The following is an 11,793-nucleotide window of genomic DNA, read 5'->3' as shown; positions in this document are numbered from 1 at the left end:
CATAACAAAATGTGGAAAAAGTGATGCGCTGTGAATACTTTCCGGATGCACTGTATGTCCAAATCTTATTGAAGAATTTCATCATGAAGGGTTATCAACAGAAAAAATTAGTACATGAGCAACCCATCCATCGAGAAATGATGAAGTCAAACAAATTAACACCAAACATGTTGATCGTTTACATGGCAAACTGGTTAAATGGGTATCAATAGGCTATGCTGAAACAGTTGGTTGGATCATGCGGAAGATGAAAAAATCAACTTACAATATCTTGAAGAATATCTACAACCGTTAACACCGTCCGGTCTTCCACCGCATGAATTACTGTAGAAAGAAGGATTTATCCAAGAAAGATAATGTAGTACATCTTCCGCGGATAACATTACACAACAAAGGAGATCCTGATATGCCATTCTTATTAAAACATTAACAGTTTCCCGTTAGAATCGCTTTTCCAAAGACAATTAACAAATCTCATAGCCAAACATTTTAAAAAGTCGTTTTATTTAATAGAGAGAAAGAAACGAAATTCAATCATGGCCAGTTATACGTTACATTGTCACGATTAAAGTCCAAACACAGAATCGAAATTCAATGCGATATTGACAAAAATTTAATTCAAAAAATTGTTTTTACTGAAGTTTTACATGAAAAATAAATGAAAATAAAAATGTTTAAATTGTACATCCACATCCCCATACATGAGCGACAGAACCACAAAGAGGCAAGCATGTAGCGCAGGCACGGTGGTTGGCGAGCGAAGTGAGCTGGGGGCAAAGCCCCCTAGTATTTAGCAAAAAAAAAAAATGTGCCAAAAGGGTACGCAAAATTTACTTGACAAGATTTCTTAAAGTAAGCTAAATAATTATAAATACACATTTTTGGATAAGTCATTTCATAATAGGGAAAACTAGACGTAATGTTATGGTTTAAATACTTTTCACTTGGCTCAAATTTTATTTATATCGGTGCACTGAAGAATGTCACTTCTGTTGACACCCCTTCCTGCAGAGAGACTATATAACCCAGGAAGAGGCCATGATGTTCTCAGCTCTTTTTAGGAACACGTTTCAGCAAACTATTACGCATTGCATCATTGTACATTCATTCAAATTATACAGGGTCACAAAGTGGTGCCCAAACACTTTCACTTTGTTGTGTCTTTTTTTTAACAAGTTATATGGTGTTTTCCCGCCAAACTGAAAGTGGATGTTCAAGATCAACATCATATTTTCCTAAGCAAAGAAGAAGCTGAAAAAGAACTAAATAAGCTGTTTCCGACACTTTTTTGAAAGTTAATAAGGAGCTGTATTCTATCAAGGCACGGGAAGGACAGGGCCGGCCTTAGGCCACTGCAACCTATGCGGCCGCAGTGGGCCCCGCACTTTCATAGGCCCCGCGCTAATTCTAGGTGTAAATTATTAAATTAAACCATTATAACTTATAATCATGTATAGGTCAGCGTGTTTATTCTGTTTTTATGTTTTTACAGTGTTTTTTATCTATTACGTCGTTGTTTCAAGTGATTACGACAAGTAAATAAAATAGAAAAAAAATTGTAGCTGCTCGGGTGCTTTATCTCTAAACTCGTCATTTAGGGGAACTTGGGGTAAGATGAAACAGACACCGTTCTTAACTTTATGATGGCTCAGCTCAGTGAAACCAATCAAACAGGAGGAGCCATTTATGGAGATGATGTTATCGATATTTTGGATGAATAGTTTGAAATTTACCGGCAGTGGTTTAAATTTTCTCTTTTCTGCCAGACGAAGATTTTTTCACCGGTGAGTAAAGCTTGTTCCTCAGAAACAAGCGTTGTATAAAATTCGAAGATCCTGTACATTGATAACCCACCCTATGTTAACAGTCAGCCATAGAATCATCGGCACGTCAACTTGTATCTTTATACAATTTGTTTTATGAATAGTCTCTCATTTCAAATGTTTAAGATAGTTTTACAAAATAAAATAATGTGATTCGTCTACCCAAACAATTGTTTCATCTTACCCGTAGTAGGGGTAAGATAAAAAAAATTTTTTTTTCACAAACACTTGCTCAAAACGTACCGATTCATCCCTAAGCGACAAGCGCATGCATATGCAGATCATTAACAATAATTTGACTGAAAATTACTGGTAAAAAGCAAAAAATGTGGATTTGACAAGGAATTTTAAAAAGTGGTTCATCTTACCTCAAGTTCCCCTAAATTGGTAGACTTAAGGTATTTTTTTAAATTTTATTTACTCGTAATCAAATGCAAACGTGACATAATCAAATGCAAATTGTCGTTCAAACGTTAAATCACGTAATCAAATGCAATAACGACGTAATAAATCAGTAAATACTTTATTTTGTTCATTTTTCATTTTTTTTTATTCTGCTATATTTTGCAGATTTTTGGTGTGAGATGGATAGAAAATTACCTAAAAGGTCAAGAGATCTATGTAGGAAACAAAATTTTGATGATATACTGTATGACTTCGCTACACGCAAGGCTCGTAAAGTAAAGTTAATTTGATCGTGATTTTGTACTTAGTAAAGAATGAATAAAATGCAAAGACGAATTTATTTTCTAATACAAAATCTTAATTTTCACTTATTATCCTTATTCCTACCCCGACTGGGCCCCGCGCAATCCGTTTCGCATAGGGCCCCGCAATTGTTAGGGCCGGCCCTGGGGAAGGACCTATGATCTGCTCTCTGGATCCATGTTTAAAGAGACTGGTATTATAATTATACATCCCTTTTTTTTTTCTTTTTTTTTTTTTCTTTATCTGGACTTTATATGTTTATGTTTTAATCAGAGTTATACAGTTATACAGTTATAGATGTGAGTGTGAAAATGTGGAAGTAATTAAAGTAGGATTGTTTTTTTTTTCCTCTTTTTTTTATTTTTTTTTATTATTATTTTACTATACCTTAAAGTAGACTGTTTAACTTCATACCCTTGGTTTATTGCTTTTTCTACTATTTATACTATTACCATTATACTATTACAGTAGGAATTACCAGGTTTATCCTAGACTAGTTTTTAAAATCATTCCCAGGGTTGTTTCTTTTTTTTTTTTTAATCTTAATATCTTAACTTAAAAGCGCTGAAGATTATTTCAAGCTTAAATATTGTTAATGAGAACATTTTCGGCAGATAGTATTAAGAATTTAACTGCAAAAGATATCTCTGTTTTAATTCTGTAACGTCGCTGCAGGGTGGGGTTTGTTTTGTTTTGGACGTGCTCTGTCTCTTCGTATGTCAGAGGACTGGAACATCGCGAAGTGGGATCTAGCCTCATGTGGGGAGGCAAAATGGGGGGGGGTGGGGGGATAAAGGGGGGAGAGAAGGAGAGCAGGTTATATCTAATCTATTCTTGTAATTCTTATAATTATAAATATCAATGCAACAATAAGCTAAAATGCAATAACTCATGGGGAATCTTGAAACTAAGATTAAAACTGCCATATTACCAATTAAAACTATAAATGACATTAAAAACTCAGAATCAATGTCTCCATGATGGGACAGTTAACTTTGTGAGCTGGAATGTTAAAGGCCTGAATCACGAATTAAAGAGAAAGAAAGTATGCTCTCACCTAACAGGCTTAAACGCTAAAATAGTATTTCTACAGGAGACCCACTTACTAACCAAGGATCAGTTCAGATTACAAAAAGACTGGACTGGCCAAATGTTCCATTCTAGCTTTATAAAGAAAACTAGAGGGGTGGGAATTCTCATACATAGAACAGTTCCATTTGTAGCATCAGATGTAGTGTCGGACCCTGAAGGGAGATATGTGATGGTCATGGGTAACTTATATAACAGTAAAATGATTTTAATAAATGTTTATGCACCCAATGTTGATGATAAGGAATTCATGCAAAATCTATTTGCATCCATTCCCAATGTGAACACTCATAAAATTATAATGGCTGGGGACTTTAATTGTGTTTTAAATCCACTCTTAGATAGGACTCCTGTGACAGGGGGGACGACATCTAATACTGCAAAGATAATTACACAGTTTTTAAATGATCACAACTTATCAGACCCCTGGAGGTTTCTTAACCCAAACTCAAGAACATATTCGTTCTACTCACCAGTGCATTATAGCTACTCAAGAATTGATTATTTTTTTTATAGATAATAATTTCCTGCCTACAATTAAATCATGCAAATATGACACAATTGTTATCTCTGACCATGCCCCTCTAGTCTTGGAGCTAAAATCAATAAGCCCCTCACACTCACCTCGCAGATGGCGTCTTAACCCTCTTTTATTGGCAGACGAGAACTGCACAGAATTTATATCCAAACAAATCAGCATCTTCCTAGAGACAAACACGTCCACAGAGGTTTCTGCAGGAACACTCTGGGAAACTCTAAAGGCCTTCTTAAGAGGACAGATTATTTCATATCTTTCCCACAGAAATAAATTAGAAACCAAGAAAGTGTCAGAGCTAAGAAATGAAATTACTAGAATAGATGAAGAACAAGCCAGGCGTCCAAATGAAGTTCTCCACAGGAAAAGGCAGGCCCTACATACAGAACTTAACATCTTAACAACTAAAGAAACTAAACAACTTATTTATAAGTCTAGACAGCATTACTATGAACACGGAGAAAAAGCTAATAAGCTTTTAGCTCAACAAATTCATAAACAAGAAGTTCACAATGCAATACCAGTAATCACCAACAAGAATGGAGAAGAAATCATCGACCATAATAAAATAATGCACACATTTAGAGATTACTATAAGTCTTTATATTCCAATGAGCCCAAAGAAGACAACACACAATCTAATGCATTTCTGGATAATTCACAAATACCACAAATAGATGCTTTAAGTGCTGAGGAACTGGATAAACCTCTAACACTAACAGAATTACTAGACGCTATAAAGTCACTACAAATCGGGAAATCATCAGGCCCTGATGGTTACCCTGTAGAGTTTTATAAGAAATTCTCCACTCAGCTAGCTCCACTCTTATTGGCAACACTTACAGAAGCTAGAGACAACCAAATACTACCTCAAACATTTCGACAAGCATTAATCACCGTCTTTCCTAAACAAAATAAGGACTTGTTACAATGTGCATCATATAGACCAATTTCACTCCTGAATAATAATGTTAAGATACTCTCAAAAATCCTAGCTAGAAGGATGGAGAAAGTGCTGCCCTCGGTAATATCACAAGATCAAACTGGATTTATTAAAGGCCGACACCTATCTTCAAATCTCCGACGCTTGTTTAATGTTATATATTCACCAGCAAAATCAAACACCCCAGAGATATTACTATCATTAGACGCAGAAAAGGCATTTGACATGATTGAATGGAATTACCTTTTCACTACATTGGAGAAATTTGGGTTTGGCCCGAATATTTGTGCTTGGATCAAACTACTGTATACCAATCCAGAAGCTTCAGTTTGTATTAATAACATTTGCTCAGACTACTTTAAACTAGAACGTGGTACCAGACAAGGATGTCCCTTGTCGCCACTGTTGTTTGCAATCGCTATTGAACCACTGGCGGTTCACTGCCGAAATTCTTATCAGATAAAGGGGATATGCAGATGATATGGTCTTATATATATCAGACCCAGAAAACACTGTCCCCGCTGTTTTAACAGCACTAACAGAATTTCAAAAGATATCTGGTCTTAGAATTAATCTGAATAAAAGTATACTCTTTCCAGTGAATTCACAAGCATATAATATTAGATTAGACACCCTACCTTTTACCATAGCAGATCAGTTTAAATACCTAGGGGTAAATATCACAAGTAAACATAAAGCTCTTTATCAACAAAATTTTGGCGTCTGTATGGAAAAAATTAAGCAAGACTTGCATAGATGGTCAACCCTTCATCTCACTCTAGCCGGAAGAATTAGCATTGTTAAGATGAATATCCTTCCTAAACTTCTCTTTTTATTTCAAAACATTTCAATATATATCAATAAATCGTTTTTTAAACAGTTAGATTCAATAATAACCTCATTCATTTGGAACTCAAAACACCCACGTATCCGAAGAGCGACCCTACAAAGACCTCAGGCAGAAGGTGGCATGGCTTTACTTAATTTTCAGTTTTATTACTGGGCAGCAAACATACAAGCCATAAAAACCTGGACACAAATAAATGAACATACACTGGCTTGGTCCGCAATAGAAGTAAAATCCTGTAGTACTTCTTTATATTCCCTGCTCTGCTCTCCAATAAATGAAAGTTATCGCAAATATACTAATAACTCAATTGTGCTTTACTCACTCAGAATATGGAACCAAATTAGGAAGCATTTTAAGATGGAAAATCTTTTATCAGTGGCACCTCTGCAAGAGAACCACCTCTTTCAACCTTCGCAAGTATATCCAGTTTTTTAATACCTGGAAAAGTTTTGGGATTAAAATGCTCAGAGATCTTTATATAGACAACATATTTGCATCTTTTGAACAATTAGGTTCAAAATTCAACCTCCCAGCTACACATTTCTTTTACTATCTTCAAATTAGAAATTTTGTTAAACAGAAATTGCCCGATTTCCCCCACCTTGCACCCTCCACAATGCTGGAAAAAATACTGCTCAATTCCGAGGAAACAAACACTATTTCCGCAATATATAAAATCTTATTAGAGTCCCTACCTTTCAAAGATCCAAGAGGACATTGGGAAGAACTTAATCAATATATCAGAAAAGGAGTGGAAGGTAGCAAAGCAGAGAATTCACTCGAGTTCTATATGCGCAAAGCATAGAATTATTCAACTGAAAATTATATATCGAGCCCATCTGTCTCGCTTAAAACTGTCCAATATGTTTCCAGGGCAGGATCCAACCTGCGAGCGCTGCAACAAAGCTCCTGCCTCACTGGGTCACATGTTTTGGGCCTGCACTAAACTAACATCATTTTGGACAAAAACTTTTAAGTGCCTCTCAGACAGCCTTGATATCACAATCCCTCCTAACCCATTAACAGCTGTGTTCGGTGTTCTTCCAGATGGACTTGAATTGGAGAAGGACAAGCAAACTGTGATTGCATTCACTACACTTTTGGCACGCAGACTTATTTTGTTAAATTGGAAGAATCCTAATTCTCCTCTTATAAGTCAGTGGGAAACCGATGTTTTATATTATTTGAAATTGGAAAAAATCAAATTTTCAGTTAGAGGATCTGTAGAACATTTTTTCAAAACATGGCAGGATTTAATCAGTATTATTTTAGAATAAGAGAAATAACTATTATTGCATTTAACTCCCTTCTCCATTTCTTATTTACATAGATATTTACTTCTCCCTTTCTTTTGTTTAATGTTGCCTTATTAAAAAGCCTAAAGCAATTTTCCTTTAGCTAAGCTCTCCTTCTCAGGGGTGGGGTTTGATTAGTCTTCAAATTTGTTAGGTTATAAATTGATCCGTTTGTATGGAATGATTACAATGAAAATTAATAAAATAAAAATATTAAAAAAAAAAAGTTTTATGGTGTTTTCACACGTAAATCTAAACTAATGACTCAATGCCGAATTTTATATTATATTGTATATTACAATTGTAGCACACACACTATGGAAAACAAGAAGTGTCTTAATGAGAAGTTAACCGGTCACCATGGGCTAGTTGCAGTATAGCCTAAGACAGTGGGCACTAGCAGTGGATCAAGACTGGACTACCTAATACAGTACTGTACTAAGATGAGATGATCCGTAGGTCTAAGTGCTGTCTCTGTGAACAGCGGAACAAGATCAATACCAAGTTTAAGTAATTAGCTGCTAATCTTGTTTTGGCCTCGTGTTTCTCGTCGTTTTGAACATCTGCTTGTCTGATTGTCCGTTAATGATAGGGCACCAGCAATTAACGTCTCATCCTCTCTCAGTTAACGGCGTGTCATTAAACATTCTTCATAAGGCCAGAGAACAAGTAGAAAAGTACATACTCATGTAAACTTATTAAAAAATAATTGCAATCGTTAGGCTATCTTAGATCGAAAGGTAGTGTCTCTGTCGTTATGGTAAACATTATTCATTTTGCATATATGAAAAGGCCCTGAAATCCCTATACGGGAAAGTAATGATAATGAGAGAAATACGTTAGTAAAATGCAGGTAGAAGCTGTGCATAATATTCTCTCATTAACTGATTTCTTAATTACATAGAAAAACAGAACAGTTGATTGTCATTTATTATGCACCCACATTTTCCTAATGGCCGAATTCATCTAAGCCTCCTTATGATTACATTCCAGTTATCTGTACAAAGCAGCACCATCCGCATATTCTACGCGTGTTTTTGGTTTATGTACTTATGCTTACACTCACATAGTAAAGAATGACGTGTACGTTCGAACACTCGCAGCCGCCGTGCTCCAGGAGCGTGACGGTGTCGGCGAATGCTCTGTGACAACCTCGACTCCCGTGCACGACTCTTTCCTGGCTGGATTTCAGGGTCCGCCCCTTTACGTATCCCGTACTACAAAAAGCGAGCTCAGAAAATGGTTGCATGGATTGTGCATCTCACTGGGTTTCTGGATTTTTTAAAATCTAAATACACACGTTTCCCAGAACTGCATGGTAAATGGGAAAGGCATAAAATACTATCTGTAAACTTCGCAACAACGTTTGTTCTTTGGATATGCTTCACCCAGACTTGCAGCTTATACTCGTGCCTGTTTGTTCTTAATTAATGCCGTTATGAAAAGTCTTACTGTCCGCTCATAATCGGTTACATTCTCCGATATTTTTTCCTAACACATACCATCGCACCCCCCCTCTTAACGATTGCGTAAGCCGGCCCAGGCGCCGCGTCTCCTCCTCCGCGCGGGTGCGTAAGCGGCGCTGTGAATTGTGGGTCTCGGAGGGAACCCCGAAGAGAGAAAAAAAAAGATAGGACTGCTGATGCTGAATCCGCCCACTACTCAACTGACAGTGGTGTGGCTTTCGACTTTTTTGTGTAAATATATGCCTGTCATGTTTTTAAACAGCTGATTGTCATCTACTTGGGAATACACATTTGGATTATCTCTCGCGTTCCGTTATATGAGACGGAGCCAAACGATCCAGCAACATATCCCGTCTTTCTTCATTCCACTTGTCGGTTGGTGACAGTAGGCACGTTAGTCTGCTGCCAGAAGTAGATAACGGTGAGTGAAGGTCTTCTCGGTTTAACCGCAAGATGACTTGTTTTAGACAAGGTGGTGCTGGTTGACATGCGTAGCGGGTGTTTTAAGTGGAGCTTAGGTAGACCGTGTTAGTCCAGCGGACATAAGCCGATAAGTACATATGTCATTAATACATTCCAGAAAGACTATATATACAGTATATAGAATGAAACCAGAAGAAGTCGCATTCCAAATCGGCGACGTTTCTACGAACTCCCGGTGCTTTCATCAACCTGGTGTTGTACCGCGAGTGAGCTCGCGCACGGGTTTTGAGATCGCTGATACCCGGTAGTTCCAGCTGGAGCGACAGTGACTGCGTTTTCGTTGTCCGTGACTTCGACTTGCCGAGTGAACAAGACATAAAGCGGGTTCTGGTTGTGGTAGTGGGTGTCAGGTAATTTATATCGGTTCTTTATCCTAGGCAAAACCATATATGTGGTTTTATCCCGTGATCCTGTGTTTCACTAGCACCGGTTTTCTCCAGGCGTCAGAATGCAACAGTTTATTTTGATCGTCGAAGCTGGTGTTTTTTTCCGTACCAGGTAGCCAGTTCAGACACCTCGGGAACAGACAGGTATTTACACTTCTGACGAAAGGCTTGTTTTTAAAGCACGCGCCGCTGCAGGCCCTGAAGCCTGTCGGAGACGCGATAGAGCACGCTTGCAGGTGCTGTGTTTAAAATAAAACGTGTTGCTCCAGTTCGTGTTATTTTTAAACACGGGCGCGTGGCCTTTTAGCGTAACCTAATTTAATGGGGGGCAGCTAGAATTCCGATCCCAGCACGGTAAAGTTTCCGTTACCTTTATGAAGTGGCTTCTCTCTCCTTTTTTTTTTTTTTTTTTTTTTTTTTCTTTTTTAACGAGGTCACCAAATGGGGCGTTTAATTTTGGCGTTACAGTCACGTTGTGCTACATGTGTGCCATTATGGGCGATTCGTGCTCAAACTTTTAACGCGTCAGATGAGGAGTTTGGCGTATAGTCATGCGGGGTAACACGTGGCTGCTAGTTTTTGTTACAATCAATTGCAGCCCTTTTTTATAATTATGTTTTTGGGGTCCATTGCACCCTTAACTTAACGAGGTAGCTCATTATTTTGGAAAACAGTTAACTGAAATGAAACCTTTAAAACATCCAGCGTAATCATCATGTAGTGATGTAGTACAACAAATTTAGTTTGTGTCTGGTAAGTTTAAACGTGTATCAATGTTGTGTGACCATAAGCAAGTCACTTTACTTGTCTGTGCTCTAATTGGAAAAACAAAAGAAATGTAATCAATTGTATATCAATAGTAATAAGTCGTGTAATGTTGCAAGCTTTGAGTAAAGGAGTCATCCAAATAGTAGTAATATGAATAAACTTGCCGTTTTACAGTTGCCTAAGAGAGTGGGCTTTGATTGTTGTGCAGAGGGTTAATTGAATGTATCAGAACTACTGTGTAAGTATCGGAGTACAGTACTCTTCTGTATGCAGGATTTATTACCTAAGGGGGGGGATAATTTATTAGCTCACTGTAGCACTTTACTCTTGAACATGCTACATGTAGTTGCCTACAAGTTAAACATTCCTCCTGTAGATCAATTTTTTTTTCCTAGTGACTTGGCTTTTCTCAATGGCCATTGCACAACACAATTTTTGAGGAAATTTTTTTTTTTTTTTTTTTTAATTTTTTTACTTCAAACATGTAATTAGTAGGAATAAGGGGGATTTGGGGTATAATTTTCACCCAGTAGCACATCTAAAAATGGTAGCTTCACTTACATTTCAGTGTAACGCTTTGATCTGTAATCTTGTACTTTTATGAAGTTTTGGAGGGTTTCAATCAAAAGCAATATAGACTGAATCATGTTTTTTTTTTTTAAACTTATTACATATAGAATGGATGTTTACAGGCAGTACATGTACATGGCCTGTGGAATGAACTGAACATTTTAAGCATTGTTCAGGTAAAAAGAAATAGTATTGTGCAATTTGTAACATGTCTAATGTCCTGCCCTATGGGGGACTCCATTGTGGAGCTGTGCAGCGTTAAAACCAAGGATCTCAAACTCCGGTCCTGGAGGGCCGCAGTGGCTGCAGGTTTTTATTCTAACCGTTTTCTTATTTAGTGACTTGTTTTTGCTGCTAATTAACTTCTTTTTAATTGATTTTAATCGACTTGCTGTTGAAGACTCCGACCCAATAATTGTTTCTTTTTCCTTAATTAGCACCCAAACAATAATGAGATACAAAATGAACCAAATCATGACCAGAGGGCCACCCTCAACTCCATGTATTGTGTCCATTATACAATATCTGAAAATTAAAAAGGGTGGAGGTCTCAGGAATATTGATTTGCTGAGGCCCCCAAAATCAACAATTTTGGAAATGTATGGTATTGCACAGTGGAAGCAGCAACAAGTTATGGAATTAAAGAAGAAGTTTAATTAACAACAAGACACGGTGCCTAATTAAGCAACTGGTTGGAGTGAAATTGGTTGGAGTTTGAGGCCCTAACTTAGTTGGTCTTCTGTTGGCGCACTCACTTCACATTTCATTTCTGTTTCGGTACTATTTAGGGAAAGAAATGAAGCAATTAAGAAGAACGATGAAAAAATTCCGTGGAAGAAATCTTAAAAAAAACAAGTCAATTAAAATTAATTCAAAA

General features: G+C 37.1%; 1 protein-coding gene across 2 annotated transcripts in view; it reads left to right on the top strand.

The window, feature by feature from the left end:
• The first annotated feature begins 8,837 nt into the window (after window positions 1-8,837).
• The window catches only part of sgms1b (sphingomyelin synthase 1b), a 257,517-nt gene continuing 254,561 nt past the window's right edge, over window positions 8,838-11,793 (top strand). For both annotated transcript variants that reach the window (XM_028795426.2, XM_028795423.2), the window contains exon 1: window positions 8,838-9,130. The gene's annotated coding sequence lies outside the window, so the exon portion shown is untranslated. The remainder of the gene's footprint in view (window positions 9,131-11,793) is intronic.

This window comes from Erpetoichthys calabaricus, chromosome 2 (genome assembly GCF_900747795.2).
Source record: "Erpetoichthys calabaricus chromosome 2, fErpCal1.3, whole genome shotgun sequence".
Lineage (NCBI taxonomy): Eukaryota > Metazoa > Chordata > Cladistia > Polypteriformes > Polypteridae > Erpetoichthys > Erpetoichthys calabaricus.
This window is presented reverse-complemented; position numbering and strand designations above follow the sequence as displayed.